General features: G+C 34.0%; 1 protein-coding gene across 5 annotated transcripts in view; it reads right to left on the bottom strand.

Annotated features, from left to right (window-relative positions):
• The window catches only part of NFAT5 (nuclear factor of activated T cells 5), a 157,970-nt gene that overhangs the window by 121,305 nt on the left and 19,949 nt on the right, over positions 1 to 16,716 (bottom strand). The window contains exon 2 of one of the 5 annotated variants that reach the window (XM_077132866.1): positions 1,095 to 1,182. The exons of the other annotated variants lie outside the window; for them this stretch is intronic. The gene's annotated coding sequence lies outside the window, so the exon portion shown is untranslated. The remainder of the gene's footprint in view (positions 1 to 1,094; positions 1,183 to 16,716) is intronic. 5 annotated transcript variants of the gene reach the window in all.

Raw genomic sequence — 16,716 nt, 5'->3', positions numbered from 1 at the left:
TCTTAACTCTTTGCCATGCTTTAAAAGTGCTGGAGCCTTCTAAAATTGAGTAAGTCAGTGAATTTTAATGGTGATTTTATATAGAGCATGACTTTACAAAATAATGAAACATAAAAAAAGCAATTTTCTTAAACTTTCCCATTTGTAGATATATGTGCACCAATACCAGAACCCCACAGTTTATGTGTTCCTCACAGACTTGGGGATGAGTTCTTCGGCCATATGGTTTAAGAGGGTCATTCTTGTCATCACTAAAGTAAGCTTCATCATTCCATGCTGTTACAAGATCAGCAGGGTCTCTCTCAATAAAAAGGGTTCTTAACATCAGTGCTGCTGAAAGCAAGCAGGTCACCGATGTTATTAAGAGCCATACCACATGTATCTATCATTGTTGGCTGGTCTCAGACCTCTAGCTTCTAAACTTAATGTTCACAGTGAGGCCCCAGCGTGAGCTACAGCCACAGTGACAGAAACAAGTGGGTTAGGGAATGTAGATATGTGGACATGTCATGTAACATCCAAGAAGGGCTGCTGAGCATGGCACCTGATGTGCTCCAGAGCTGAAGGCTAGCCTTCCATTTGCTATCTCTCTAAAAGAAAACAGTTTTCTACTCTACTCTTCTCTACATATTCAAACCGTCAATAGCTGCTAATGCTACCTCATCCTAGTAGAATGGATTAGAACAGAATAGAAAACCGACGGGTTCTCAGCAGAAAGCAAGTGGCTTCAAGGCCACAGTGTTTCACCCAGGCCCATGACCAGTCTCAGTCTGTTGTCAGCAGTCCCTTTCCTTCTACATTGTCTGTTTAAGATTTAACTAGGTATCTTAGATAGAAATAATTTCAGATGCATAAGAGTGAGTAGGAGAGGGGAATGAGGAGAAGTGATTTAAGTCAGAAAAATTTTCCATTCAATTTTCTTAATTCATGTTTAATATTGCAGTACAAGCTGTATCATTTCAGATTTGTTCTTCAGATAAAAATACAGTCACAAAATATTGTGTTTAAAGGAATATGGGCATTTGATCATTAAATTATTTACCTAATATTTGAGTGTAAAAAAATTAAATGAGAAGGAATTCTAAATGACTTACTATAAAAGATCAACTAGGGCTGGCAACGGTGGCTCAGTGGTAGAGTTCTCGCCTGCCATGCCGGAGACCCGGGTTCGATTCCCAGAGCCTGCCCATGTCAAAAAAAAAAAAAAAAAAAAAAAGAAGATCAACTAAATGCAAAAGCAGGCAGTAATAAAAGAAATGAATGACAAAAAAAAAAAGCTATAAGACTTATAAAAAACAAATAGAATAGGGAGGTACAAGGGTAGTTCAGTGGTAGAATTCTTGCCTGCTATGCAAGAGGCCCAGGTTCAATTTCGGGCCCATGCACTTCCCAAAAAACAAACAAGTAAAAATTCAACAAATGACACTGCAATAACAGGATACTCACATGGAAAAAAGAATGAAATGTGACCCCCGCCATACGGCATACAAAAAAAATAAAAATCAAATGGCAGAAGGCCTACATCTTCAGTAACTTCTTTAAATATAAATGGATTAAACTTCATAATCCAAAGGCAAAGACTGGTGGAATAGATGTGTTTTAAAAAGTATACCCAACTGCTTTCAAGGCTCACCTTAAATTTAAAAAACACAAATAGGGTGAAAGTGAAAGGATGGGAAAAAATACTCCATGCAAATAGTAACCAAAAGCAAGCTGGGGTGACTATACTAATATCAGATAAAATAGTTTTAAGTTAAAAACAAACTGTCAAAAGGAACAAAGGATACTAAATACTGATGAAAAGTGTGCTGGTTTGAAACTATTATATACCCCAGAAAAAACATATTTCAATCCTGATACAACCTGGTGGGGAGCAGCTGCTTCTTTTAATCCTGATTCAATACTGTAGGGTAGAAATTTTTATTCTATTATTTCCATGGAGATGCGACATGCCCAATTGTGGGTGTGACCTTTTAGTTAGATAGAGCTATGACTCCGTCCATTCAGAGTGGGTCTTGATTAGTTTACTAAAGTAGTTTAAAAGAGGAAACATTTTAGAGAAACTTCAGAACCGACACAAGCTGATGCAGACGCTTGGAGAGTGTTGCTTCAGAACTAACAAAGCCTACACAAGACCCAGATATTTGGAGATGCAGGGCCCAGCAAACGTTGCCATGTGCCTTCCCATGAGATGCTAAGCAAGCTAGAACCCAGACTTGTATCCTGTAGGGGCTCAAGTTGAAGGCCCACAGATGCTTAGAAATGAAACCACTGGCATCAGAAGCTGGAAGCAATGGAACCAGGAACAAGGACCAGCAAATGCCAGTCAAGTGACTTCCCAGATCAATCTTCCTTGAGCCAAGGTAGTTTTCTCTGGATGTCTTAGTTAGGATAAATATATGACCTTTGCACTGTAAACTTGCAACTTATTAAGTTCTCTTTTTAAAAGCCATTCCAGGGTGGTACAACAGTGGCTCAGTGGCAGAATTTTAGCCTGCCATGCCATAGACCCAGGTTCAATTTCCAGAGCCTGCCCATGTTAAAAAAAAAAAAAAATCCATTCCATTTCTGGCATATTGCAGTCCAGCAGCTTAACGAACCAATACAGAAAGGATCACTTCAACAAAAAGATATACCATTACAAACATATATGTACCTACAAACATATATGTACCTAACAACAAAGCCCCAAAATAAATGAAACAAATTATTGGCAGATTTAAAGGGAGAAACAGATGGCTCTACATTAATAGTAGGAGACCTTAGTATACCACTTTCAATAATGGATAGAACATCTAGACAGAATATCAATAAGGAAACAGAAGACTTGAAAAATACTATAAACCAATTAGATCTGACAGACATATATGGAACACACTTCACCCAACAGGAGAAAAATATATATTCTTCACAAGTGCATATGGATCATTCTCTAGGAGAGACCTTATGCTAGGTCATGGACCAAGTCTCAATAAACTCAAAGAGACTGAAATCATATAACTGTATCTTCTCCAATTAAATGGAATGATATGAGAAATCAAATAACAGAAGAAAAACTGGAAAAATCACAAATATCTAGAGATTAAACAATATAATCTTAAATAACCAATGGATCAAAGAAGAAATCACAAGGGAAATTAGGAAATATCTTAAAATAAGTGAAAACACAACACACCAAAACTTATGGAATGCAGCAAAGGCAATACGCAAAGGGAAATATATAGCTGTAAATATGTTAAAAACGATCTCAACAGGGGGAACAAATGTTAAGATAAATGTAGTAGATTGAAATGCTGGTGATTGGTGAGGGGGAGGGGAAATGGGTATGGAATGTACAAATTTTTTTCTTTTTTCTTTTTATTTCTTTTTCTGGACTGATGCAAATGTTCTAAGAGGTGATTGATGTGAATATACATAGAATATACAACTATGTGATGATATTGTGAGTTATTGTTTGTATACCAAGAATGGAATGATCATATGGTAAGAAAGTTCGTTTGTATGCTGTCATGTTTAAAAAAAAAATTAAAACAAACAAACAAACAAATGATCTCAAATAAATGGTCTAACCTAACATCTGCAGGAACTAGAAAAAGAAGAGCAAACTAAACCCCAAGTGAGCAGAAGGATGGTAGTGAAAAGATTAGTGTTTGGGATGATAGAAAAGTTTAAATAATAGAGGATGGTGATGGTAGCTCAACCCTGTAAACACAATAAATAGTAGTGAATTATTTATTTGAATGTGTCAAAAGGAAAAATCTTAGGTTGTAAATATGTCACTAGAATGAAAATTAAATTAAAAAAACAAACAAACTAATGAATGTAAACCATGGACTATAGTTAATAGTACAAATATAATAATATTCGTCCATTCATTGTAACAAATGTACCACACTAATGCAAGGTGTTAACAATAGGAGGGGTATAAGGGAACTCTACATTTTCTTTATTTTTCTGTAATCATATAGAAAATGCTACTAATACAAAAACATAATAAAATCAATATTAGAGTGAAGATGAATGAAATATAGCTAGACTGACAAAGAAAAAAGGAAAGAGGATGTCATCTTAATTTGTCAAGACTTCTATAACAAATATCACAGAAATGGTGATAAACAATAGGAATTTATTGTCTCTCAGTTTTAGAGGGTAGAATCTAGGTGTTGGCAGGCCATGCTTTCTTCAAAGTTAGCAGCATTCTGGTGGAGGCTTGCTGGCAATCTATAGCTCAATCTCTGCCTCTGTCACATGGCCCTCTCTCTCCTTCTTTCCCCTACTACGTTCTTCTCTGCTTATAAGGACTACAGCCATATTGGATTAACACCTACCCAGATTCAGTTTGGACTCCCCTTAACTAATAAAATCTTCAAAGAACCTATTTAACAATGGGTTCACATCCACAGGACATTAAGAAGAAATAGAAGATCTCAACAGACCAAGAACAAGTAAAAAGAATGAATCAATAATCAAAAATCTCCCAAGAAAGAAAAGTCCAGGACCAGATGGATTCAATGGTGAATTTTACCAAACATTCCAAGAAGAAATTAACACCAATCCTTCCAAACTTTTCCAAAAAAATTAAAGAGGACGAAACACATCCTAAACTTCCTTTCTATGATGCCAGCATCACCCTAACACCAAAGTCAGAAAAAAAATCTCAAGAAAAGAAAATTACAGATCAATATTCCTTATGAATATATATGCAAAAATCCTCATCAAAATACTTGCAACCCAGGGTAGTGCAATGGTGGCTCAGTGGCAGAATTCTCACTTGCCATGCCAGAAACCTGGGTTCGATTCCTGGAGTCTGCCCAGGCAAAAAAATAGTAATACTTACACCCCAAATCCAACAGCATAATAAAAGGACTGTACAGCATGACAGGTGGAATGTATGCCAGGAATGCAAGAGTGGTTCAACACAAGAAAATCGATCAGTGTAATACAGTGCATTAACAGAATGAAAGAAAATAATAACACAATAATCACAACTGATAAAGACGTATGACAAAACTCTGCTACCTATCTTGACAAAAACATTCAGAAAACAAGAAATAAAAGGGAACTTCCTCAACATTACAAAGGTCATTGTTAAACTGAACTATGTATCCCCCAAAACACTTCTTAATCTTAATCTGCATTTCCGTGGGTGTAAATCCATTTTGAATAGGACAGTCTGAAGATGTTATTTTGAGTTAAGGAATGAACAACTGAAGCAGTGTGGGCCTTAATCCAAATTACTTGTGGTTTTATAAAAAAAATTCCACAGGGAGAAGCAAGAAGTTGGTGGAAACTGGAAGAGCAGACAGAGAAATGAAAGGACACTGCCATATGAGATATAGCCAAAAACCACAAGGACTGTTAGTAGCCAGCAGCAGAACACTATAGTTTTCAGAGAAAAATCAAGACTTGTCAATATCTTGATTTTAGACTTCTCCTAGCTGAAAATTGTAAACTAATAGATGCCTGGTATTTAAGCCAAAACCTGTTTGTCACAGCAGCTCAGGCAAATTAAAACAGTCATATATGAAAAACCCACTGCTAATATCACACTTAATGGTGCAAAACTGAAAACTTTCCTCTTAAAACAGGAATGAGTAAAGATACTCATTTTCAACTGGGCTATTCAACATAGTACTGGAAGTTCTAGCAAGAACAATTAAGTAAAAAAAAGAAAAGAAATCAAATTGGAAAAGAAGAAATAAAATTCTATCTATTTGCAGATGACATGATCCTATATGCAGAAAAATCCCACAGAATCTCCAAGAAAGCTACTGGAGCTAGTAAACAAATTCCACTAAGTTGCAGGATACAAGATAAAGACACATAAGTTAGTTGGGTTTCTATATACCAGTAATGAGCAATCTGAAAAAGAAATCAAGAAAACAATTTCATTTACAATAGCATCTAAAATAATAAAATATCTAAGATAAATTTACCAAGATAGAAAGGCATTTATACACTGAAAACTACTGAACAATGCTGAAAGAGATTACAGACCTAAATAAATGGGGAGACATTCCATGTTCATGGACTGGAGACATTATTAAGATGTCAATACTACCCAAAGTGGTTTACAGATTCAACATAATCCCTACCAAAATTGCAGCAGCCCTTTTCAGAAGTAGAAAAACCAATCACAAATTCAACAAGTCCCCAAATAATCAAAAACATCTTGAAAAAGGAAAACAAAGTTGGAGAACTCACAGTTCTCAATTTTAAAAAATACTGCTGCTTACTATAAAGCTACAGTAATCAAAACAGTGAGGTACTGGTATAAGGACAGACAAATAAACCAATGAAATATAACTAAGTGTTCAGAAATAAACCCACACATCTATGGTCTACTGATTTTTGACAAGGGGACCAAGTCCAATCAATGGGGAAAAGTGGACATCCACATGCAAAAGAACGAAAGAAATCCCTACCCTCAAACTACACACAAAAATTAACTCAAAACAGATCAAAAACCTAAATATAAGAGATAAAACCATTAAAATCCTTAAAAAAACACAGAGGCAAATCTTCTGAACCCTGTAATAGGCAATGGATTCTTAGAATTTACCACAAAAGTACGAAGAAAAAAAAGAAAAAAATAGGTAAACAGAACTTCATCAAAATTTTAAAATTTTGTGCATCAAAGGACTTCATCAAGAAAGTGAAAAAAAAAAAACTAAAAATACTGGCAAATCATATATCCAATAAGGATTCAATATGTAGAATATATAAAGATTGACTACAACTCAACAACAAAAAGACAAACAACTTAATTTAAAAATGGGCTAAAAACCTGAAAACATTTTTTCAAAGATATACAATGATCAATCAAAATCACAATGAGATACCACTTCACACACACTAAGAGAGCTATTATTCAAAACAAAATTAAAAAAAAAAAAAACAGAAAATCACAGATTTTGTCCAGGATGCAGAAAAATAGGAACCATAGTATGCTGTTTGTGGGAATGTAAAGTGGTATAGCCGCTATGGAAAATAGTTTGGCAGTTCTTCAAGCAGTTAAATACAGTACTATCACATGATCCAGCAATCCTAATTTTAGGTATATACCCAAGAAAACTAATTCAGACAGATATCTGTACAACAATGTTCAGAGCACTATTATTCATAATAATAGCCAAGAGGTGGAAAAACCCAAGGGTCCACCAAAACATGAAAGGATAAACAACATGTGGTGTGTGTATATATGTATATGATGAAATACTACTCAGCCTTAAAAAGGAATGAAGTTCTAACATATGCCACTACATAGACGAACCTCAAAGACATAATGTTGAGTGAAGTCAGACACAAAGGGACAAATATCATATGATTCCACTTATATTTAACAGCTAGAATATGCAAACTCATAGAGACAAAAAGCAAAGTACTGGTTACCAGGTGCAAGAGGGACGGGGGATAAAGAGTTCATGTGTAACGGGAATAAGGTTTATGCTTGGGGAGAAAGAAAAGTTAATGGTAGTGAGCGTAGCACAACACTGTGGATGTGATTAATACCACTGAATGGTACACATGGGAGTGGTTGAGATGGGATAAGTATGCTGTACTTAGGTTTCCACAATTAAAAAAAAGAAAGACAACTAAAGAGATAATGACAATTACATGTAATCCATGATCCTGGACCAAATCTAATAATTGAAGAGAAGAGGCTCAAAAGAACATTATTGGGATATATGAAAAAATTATAGACTTTATAGTCTATAAATGTTTACTTGAATTTAATAACTAAACATAAAGTGGTTATGTAAGTGAATATCCTTGTTCTTTGGAAATGTACACGGGAAGTATTATGCGTTCATGAAGCATGGCATATACAACCTAAATAGTAGATGACAGAAAGATAGATAGATAGATAGATACATAGATGGATAGATAGATAGGTAAGTAGGTAGGTAGGTAGATATACAGATAGGTAGAAAGAATAATATGGCAAATGTGGCAAAATGTTAAAATTGCTGGAAATTTTTAAATGGGTATTTGGGAAGGATAGGTATGTTGGTATTCTCTGTAGGGGGGTTGTATTACTATTGCAACCATCCTGTAAATTTGACATTGTTTCAAAATAAAAATTTAAAGGGGGGAAAATATTAAACCTAAGTTAGCACATGACTCAGTAATTCCACTCCTAGGCATACATCCCAAATAACTAGGGACTCAAATAGATACTTGTACACCAATGCTCATCGCAGCATTATTAACAATAGTCAAAAGGTGGAAACTACGTAAGTGTCCATCAATAGATGAACAGATAAATAAAATTCTGTTGAATTAATCAACAGATGAATAGATAAACAAAATGGGGTATATACATACAATGGAATATTATTCAGACTTAAAAAGAAATGAAGTTCTGATACATGCTACAACGTGGATGACCATGAGCGAAATAAATTAGACACAAAAAAACAAACATTATCATTCTACTTAACATGAAACAGCTAAAATTCATAGAGACAGAAAAGTACTTTAGAAGCTACTAGGGGATGAGGGGAGGAGAGAATGGGGAGTTATTGCTTAATGGGTATAGTGTTTCTGTTTGGGGTGATAAAAAGTTTGGGTAATGGATGGTGATAATAGGAGAACAACACTGTAAATATAATTAATACCATTAAATTTTGTACTTAAAAATAGCTAAAATGATAAATTTTGTCATATATATATCATGATAAAAAAATTTTTAAATCCACCAAAGATATCTCAAATATCAAGAATGACTTACCCTGAAAAATTAACTTTTTCCTTCATAAAAATCTTAAACTTTTTCTTAAAATCACCAGAGCAAATTAGAGATTCACATTCAAATAATGTTTAAAAGTCCTAACATAATGTAAAACATTATCTCATATAAGCTTCATAATAATACTGTTAGCTAAAACAAAAGAGGATTAAAAGGATAAAAAGAAATATAACTACCAAAAAGTAAAACTAATATTTAAATAAATGTTCCAGACAACAAGTTACATTTTTCCTACTACCAGACAGCTCTACAGCTACTACTAGATTAGTGAACTGCAAATCAGATACAACAGGAAGAAATTTTTCCATGGTGACCAGCCTGGAACTACTTATCTAACAAAGCTTTTCCCCATCATCTTCATCCCCAAACTAAAAATTAAAATAAAATGAAACAAAATTAAGCCTCAAAACCAGACACCATGGCCAGTACAATTGTCAGTAAAGAAGAAATGGCTGGCAGTGTAGCAGCTCGTACACTGTACAAATTCTTGTTTTCAGACCCAAAGAAACTTTGGCATTGTGTTCTTCCTACAATCATATAAATCAAGGAATTATCCAAAGGGAAATGGTCACAAGCACAGAATAAGAAGACTAATATCTGATATTTATCTGCCTTATTTAAAATGTGATTTTTCCAAGTTTTTCTTTGGCACTAATGACCTTAGGATAAAAGTATGTTTTTATTGCTTCCCACCCTACCAACAAAGAATGATACTTACAAACACTTTTCTATAATAAAAATAGCAACATATTTAAGCACCATTCTAAGTACTTTGCTTGTAATGATTCATTTAATCCTCACAACTCTATGACGGAGGCTCTACTATCAACCTTATTTTTCAGATGAGGAAACTGCGGCACACAAAGGTCAACCTGCCACACACAGTTAAATGAGCAACGGAACCAAAACCTGAACCTAGGCAGTCTTCCTCCAAGGTCCACATTCTTAACCACTATATTCACTGCCTTCTATATGTTATTGTCTTTTCATGGGAGAGGACATAGTAAACAGATAAGAAGAAAAAACTTTTTTTCAAATTGCCTTAATTCTTTTAAATTCTATATGACCAGAGCATAAGAGTATTGCTGTGGAATCAGAGTACTGACCCCAAGAAATGGGGTGTTAAATGTTTCTACATATTTGAGCTTTAGACCTTGAAAGTGAAATCTGCTCTGAAGCAAAGAATAGGGCCCCATAACAAAGTTTCTGTGTGACCCTTATTTAAAATGTGACAAACTGAGTGTAACAATAGAGAGCTACTACCTGAGTTGTTCAAAACAAAACTACTTTTGAAGTAATAGAAACTCAATGTCTTTTTTTATTATTTATTTTTAATTTTTTATTGATATATATTGCCATACCATGTATGTAATCATTCAAAGTGTACCACGGTTCACAGTATCATCATATAGCTGTGCATTTATCATCACAATTGACTTTTTTTGTCTCTTTTTTGAAAATGAATATGAAAAATAACATTCAAAAAAGTAAGAAATTTCAAAGTACATCACAATAATTAGTTGTAGAACGGATTTCAGTTTGATATGGGTTACAATTTCACAATTTTAGGTTTTTTGTATTTGTTTTATTTATTAATTAAAAAAATTAACTATCAACATATCATTCCATTCTACATATATAATCAGTAATTCTTAATATCATCACATAGTTGCATATTCATCATTTCTTAGAACATCTGCATTGATTTCGAAAAGAAATAAAAAGACAACACAAAAAGAAATAAAACGATAACAGGAAAAAAAAAGATTACACATACCATACCCCTTACCTCTCGCTTTCATTTATCACTAGCATTTCAAATTAAATTTAACATTTGTTCCCCCTATTATTTATTTTTATTCCATATGTTCTACTCTGCTGTTGATATGGTAGATAAAAGGAGCATCAGACACAAGGTTTTCACAATCACAGAGCCACACTGTGAAAGCTATATCATTATTCTGTCATCAGCAAGAAACATGGCTACTGGAACACAGCTCTACATTTTCAGGCAGTTCCCGCCAGCCTCTCCACTACACCTTGAATAACAAGGTGATATCTACTTAATGCGTAAGAATAACCTCCAGGATAACCTCTCGACTCTGTTTGGAATCTCTCAGCCATTGACACTTTGTCTCATTTCACTCTTCCCCTTTTTGGTCAAGAAGGTTCTCTCAATCCCTTGATGCTGAGTCTCAGCTCATTCTAGGGTTTTTCTCAATCCCTTAATGCTGAGTCTCAGCTCATTCCAGGATCTCTGTCCCACACAGAGAGGGGGAGGGTGGTGAGACTGCTCATTGTGTTGGCTGGAGAGAGAGGCCACATCTGTGCAACAAAAGAGGCTCTCTTGGGGGTGAATCTTAAGCCTAGATTTTAAGTAGACTTGACCTAGCTTTTGTGGGGTTAAGTTTCATATGAACAAACCCCAAGACTGGGGGCTCAGCCTATAGCTTTGGTTGTCCACACTGCTTGTGAGAATATCAAGAATTCAACTTGTGGAAGCTGAATTTCTCCCCGCTCTCACTATTCCCCGAAGGGGGCTTTGCAAATATTTTTCCACTCACTGATCAAATCACTCTGGGATTCATCGGGGTATCACTCTGGACAAGTCAACAAAATCTCATGTACAACCTGAGATTCCAAGTACTTATGGTGTTCAATCAAACTATCTACATAAGTTATATTAGGAAATGTACTAGTCAAAATATAAATTTTGTAACAAATAAACATTTTTTGCTTTAGTCTCACACATAAGGTGACATTTTAAAATATTAATTACCATCTATTTTCAGCACCCTGCAATAATGACATTCCTTTGTTCTTCCTCATGCAAAAATATATTTAAAATTTGTACATTGTACATTTCACTATTATTATACACTCTAGGCATTCCTAAATTATACCATCTCGATCTTTAACATCTATCTTTCTTTCTGATTTCATTTATGTCCCCAGCCCTCCTCCCTCTATCATTCTCACATGCAGCTTCATTCAGTGTTTTAACATAATTATATTACAGTTAGGTAGTATTGTGCTGTCCATTTCTGAGTTTTTGTATCCAGTCCTGTTGCACAGTCTGTATCCCTTCAGCTCCAATTACCCAATATCTTACCCTATTTCTATCTCCTGATGGTCTCTGTTATCAACGAAATATTTCAAGTTTATTCACTAACGTCAGTTCATATCAGTGAGACCATACAGTATTTGTCCTTTAGTTTTTGGCTAGTCTCACTCAGCATAATGTTCTCAAGGTCCATCCATGTTGTTACATACTTCATAAGTTTATTCTGTCTTAAAGCTGCATAATATTCCATCGTATGTATATACCACAGTTTGTTTAGCCACTCATCTGTTGATGGAGAGATTCAATGTCTTTTTACCCTTGGCCCAAAAGTCAGCATCTAAGAAATATGCTGAGCAAAACTGAACAATAATTTCATGGGACAAACCTTATCCTGAAGAACTAAACTGTCAGGCAAATGGAAAAAAAAATCAGATAAAAAAAATAGAACACAACCTGAAATTTTAGAACATTAAATTTAAAAGATTATCTCATTTAAACCACTTCAGAATTTATTTTCACTTTATAATTATCTTAACCAACACAAAGTAACTCAGAATGACAAGTGTATATTATTTACAAATCGATATTCAACTTAGTTTTACTTTAAAAATATAAAGAAGAAATAGTACTGTAATGTATTGTGAAATGTTTTTCCCTGCAAAATTCTGACCTAAAAAAAAATCCTTAACTTCGAATATGGGTTTTTAAAATAACATTATAAATGCTCAAACCTAAAATTATTAGGAAACCATTTTGTTGCATACCATAGCCTAGTTGTCTGACTTTTCAAGATTTTTCAGTTTATAGTTCATTCAAAATACTAGTTTTTATTCACCTCATACTAAGCACTCATTAAAGTCTATACTGAGACCCACAAATAGGCAAAGTAGGGAGCTCTTTAGATGTCACAGATGACAGTCACCTATGAAGGAAGACAAAATATACAAAGAAGGAATAATGGGAAACGAAATTACAAGATATCAAGGAAAATAACCTCCTGCTGCTTAGCAACAAAATAATGAGGACTTTCTCTTTTAATTCCTAGCTTTGAAATTCAACAGCCTCAACCCTAAACATTGGGAGGAGTGATGTGAATCATCAGGAAGTACACTCTCTGCAAACCTGAAGTATCAACTCAATCGTAGTCAAATACCAAAATTAAGAATTATTTATTTTTACTCTGATTCTTAGGCATCGCAACTGCTAAAATCTTTTTTTAACCCTTATTTTTACCAAATTTTATCCTTATATTTTCTGAGTTCAGGTTTTAGCTATGTCTAATTCTGTTTTGAGTTTTCAGAATCCTTTTTCCTTTAGTTAATGTTTTAATTTCACTTTTCTTAATCCTTTTCCCATTTGTTTTATACTGGTAAACAAAAAGCACAGGAATTGACAGTTTTGAAGAAAAATCATAATCATGAACAAGAAGAGGTTGGATGCCTGTTGCAACCTGTAGGTATCCTTTCTGGTCCCCTTTTTTATGTTGGTTCTCAATAAACCTTAATCTGAGTAACTTTAGACACAATAACCAAAAAGCCTTCCAAATATAATAATCAATTATATTAGCACAGATAATCTAATTTGGAGAGACAAAATGGTATTTTGCTCACAGAATATACCATAGAGTCCCTTTATGACAAGCTATACTTATATCTCTGAAATATATAATTATTGGACAAGTTCAATGAACAATGGGCTACTACTATAAGGAGGTAGAAAAAGGGGGACAGGGGATCCAACACAGAGAAGATCTCTTCATGTTAGGCCTTAAACTGTCTTTGTTCAAGAACTAGACAGATGGTGAGAAATATTCTAAAGTTTTAAAACCTTTTCCTTACCAATTTCTAATTCAGCATCTCCAAACATATAGGCAATATTACAGGTTTTCTTGAAAACATTATGCTGAGGGAAATAAGCCAGACACAAAAAGACAAATTCTGAATGTTTCTACTTTCTACTTAAAAGAAATATCTAAAACAATATGCATATTCATAGAGACAGAAAGTAGATTAGGGGTTACCAGGGGCTGGGAAGAAGTGGGAATGCAGAGGTTATTGCTTAATAGGTACACAGTTTCTGATTTAAGTGATGGCTAATGGTTGAAATGGAAACTTTTTATGGTATATCAATGTTACTACCTGGCACTGAGGGATCAACAGCTCCATCCTGACCAAAAAGGGGACAAGAAAAGTAACTAATAAAGTATCAGCGGCTGGGAGAGTTCAAATTGAATCTAGAGGCTTCTCTGGAGGTTGCTCTTATGCAAGCTTCAGTAAGACACTGCTACTTATAACTTGCCACACCCCAACCAAAACCATTCTAGCCAATCCTAAAGAACACCTAGGGCAATATATAAGATTCTACAAAGGTTCCACGCACTAGGGTAACTTTCCAAAAATCTACAACCTCCAGATGGGTCCCTGGACCAGATAAATCCTGAAACACAGCCTCTCCAGAACATCAGCTACTTCCATCTCCCTGCATTATTTAATGACAGCCACTTACAACATAAAAAAGTCAGAATGGCCAAATCCCAAATACCCCTAAAGAGTGGGAAAGATCAAAGGTGGAGTTATACAGAGAAGGTAGGATTTAACAAATGAATATGACTGCCGATTCATTAAACTGATATTTCTTTTAGTCTCCAGTATCTTAGAGCAGCTTGAAGTAAAAACTGAAAATTGTGGAATTATAACCCATACCAAATTCTGAAAACTGTTCTACAACTAATAGTTGTGCTGTGCTTTGAAACGTATTACTTTTTGTATATATGTTATTTCTCACAAGAAGAGAAAAAAAAGGGCAATTTTGTGATGATAAAAAAAAAAATTATTCCTTCTAGCATCTTATATTCCGGAGCAGCTAGAAGGAAAAATCTGAGAGGACTGTATGGTGGTAGCCCTTGACAAAGTCTGAGATCTGTCCTCAACTACTTGTTGAAGAGTGCTTTGAAAAATACTGCTTTTTTCTTTCTTTGCTTTGTATATATGTTATATTATACAATTAAAAAGTCATAAAAAAAAATTTAGGGTGATGCGATGGTAGCTCAGTGGTAGAATTCTCACTTGCCATGCCAGGGACCTGGGTTTGATTCTAGTGCCTGCCCATGCAAAAAAAAAAAAAAAAAAATATATATATATATATATATATATATATATATTTTTTTTTTTTAAGATTTTTTCCAAAAGAGCTTATTAACAGTTTCCTTTTCCCATTTCATTTTAATTATACAATACAAATGACCGCTAAATATCACTTATAAATCTATTTAATTTGAGAGAGTTCAAATCACTATTTGCTTTGATGCTGAACAGGAAATTTTCCTGATAAGCAGATGCAGCAAATTGAAGAATTACTTCCTAATATAGATAGATAAGAGAATACAACACATCTAAATTTGTGAAAAAATTCAATTCTAGTATGACAGATAAGTAAACAGGGTAATGCAATGGGTCAGTAGCTATCTTTGCTAGCTCTAGGTTACTTTTCTATTTTTAGGATTAGCTGTCATCTTCCTTCCAAAGCTTGCTTCTCCCCCTCCCCCCATCAGCAATTATAATGTCATCAAATGAGTATAGATAACCATGATTACAGACCTAATCTTAACTATTCTTAGGAATAAGTTGGTTTCCACAAATAGGGGAATATTAAGCTTATAGTCCAGTCAGGGTATTCATCAGGAAATTACTACTTGATATACTAAAAGCACTAGTCAGTTGACAAGAACATAACTAAAATGCCTAATTTGTACCTAAAACATAGTTTGTTTATTCATAAATATCTATTTGGACACAGCTTAATGTGCACTTTACCAGTAATTAACCAAGTACTGATCAAGGTAATTTTACTAAAGCGATTCATGTTCACACATTCTCTCATTTATTCTCAAATAAACTTAAAACTCGAGGGGTGGCAATTATCTAAGGAAATATTATCCTTTTAAATAGAAATCTTTTTAGCTATGAGAAGCCAAATTAAGAAAAATAAATCAAGCACTTTAATCTTCACACAAAACAAATACTAAACTACCTAAAAATAACTTTTAACCAGGGCCTTTGATGAAATACAATTATACCTGTATTTAATCTAGCAGTTATCCAGAGTCCTCATTAACCTCTACTTGTGCCTAATTAATAACAAAAATACAGAGAGAGTATCTTTTTGAGACTTAGTAGGGTTTACAGTTTCCATAGCTACAGAAGTGTGTTTCACTTCACTAATGCAGCTTTTCTTCTTCCTGGCTCACTGCCACAATTTCGTGACATTTATCAGAAAACTGCAATCTTCTTGCAACTATTAAATATAAATATTTACTTTCTAGAAATCAGCAAAATGAAACAACCCTGCATATTACTAGTGAAAAATGTTTCCAATCTAAACAAGGTTAATGTGTCTGTTCATGAATTTTTCCAAGTCATGTATAGTTTAATCTGTCTCATCAAAATTTTCTTTTTGGTTATATCCAAAATGTAGAATACTCAGCAGTGTTGACATCATCCCATTTATATTTAAAACTAAGGGTTTGGGGTCCATAAGGAAAGTACCAAATTCACAATCTATGAAAACAGAGGAAAGAAAAACATAAAATGACAGGCAACAAAATATATTTCATTAAATGAGATGCTGAAAATAGCCTCCTTTCCATATACCACCACACAATCATACAATTACCTCTCTCATAAATTTTACAGCAAAAGTTAGTATATCTCAGACTCCTAAAACTACTTTATTATGAGAGAAAGCCTCACATAATAAATAAAATCAAGTACGTGAATTCTAATCTGTTTTGACAGCCCTTAATACCTGTTTAAACTCATTCTAAACCATATATATATCAACAGCTTTACAGCTTTATTGGACATTAATTCACATATTATACAATTCATTTATAGTCTACTAT

The sequence above is a fragment of the Tamandua tetradactyla genome, chromosome 16 (assembly GCF_023851605.1).
Source record: "Tamandua tetradactyla isolate mTamTet1 chromosome 16, mTamTet1.pri, whole genome shotgun sequence".
Classification (NCBI taxonomy): Eukaryota; Metazoa; Chordata; class Mammalia; order Pilosa; family Myrmecophagidae; genus Tamandua; species Tamandua tetradactyla.
The sequence above is the reverse complement of the archived record's forward strand: the minus strand, read 5'-3'. Positions and strand labels throughout refer to the sequence as shown.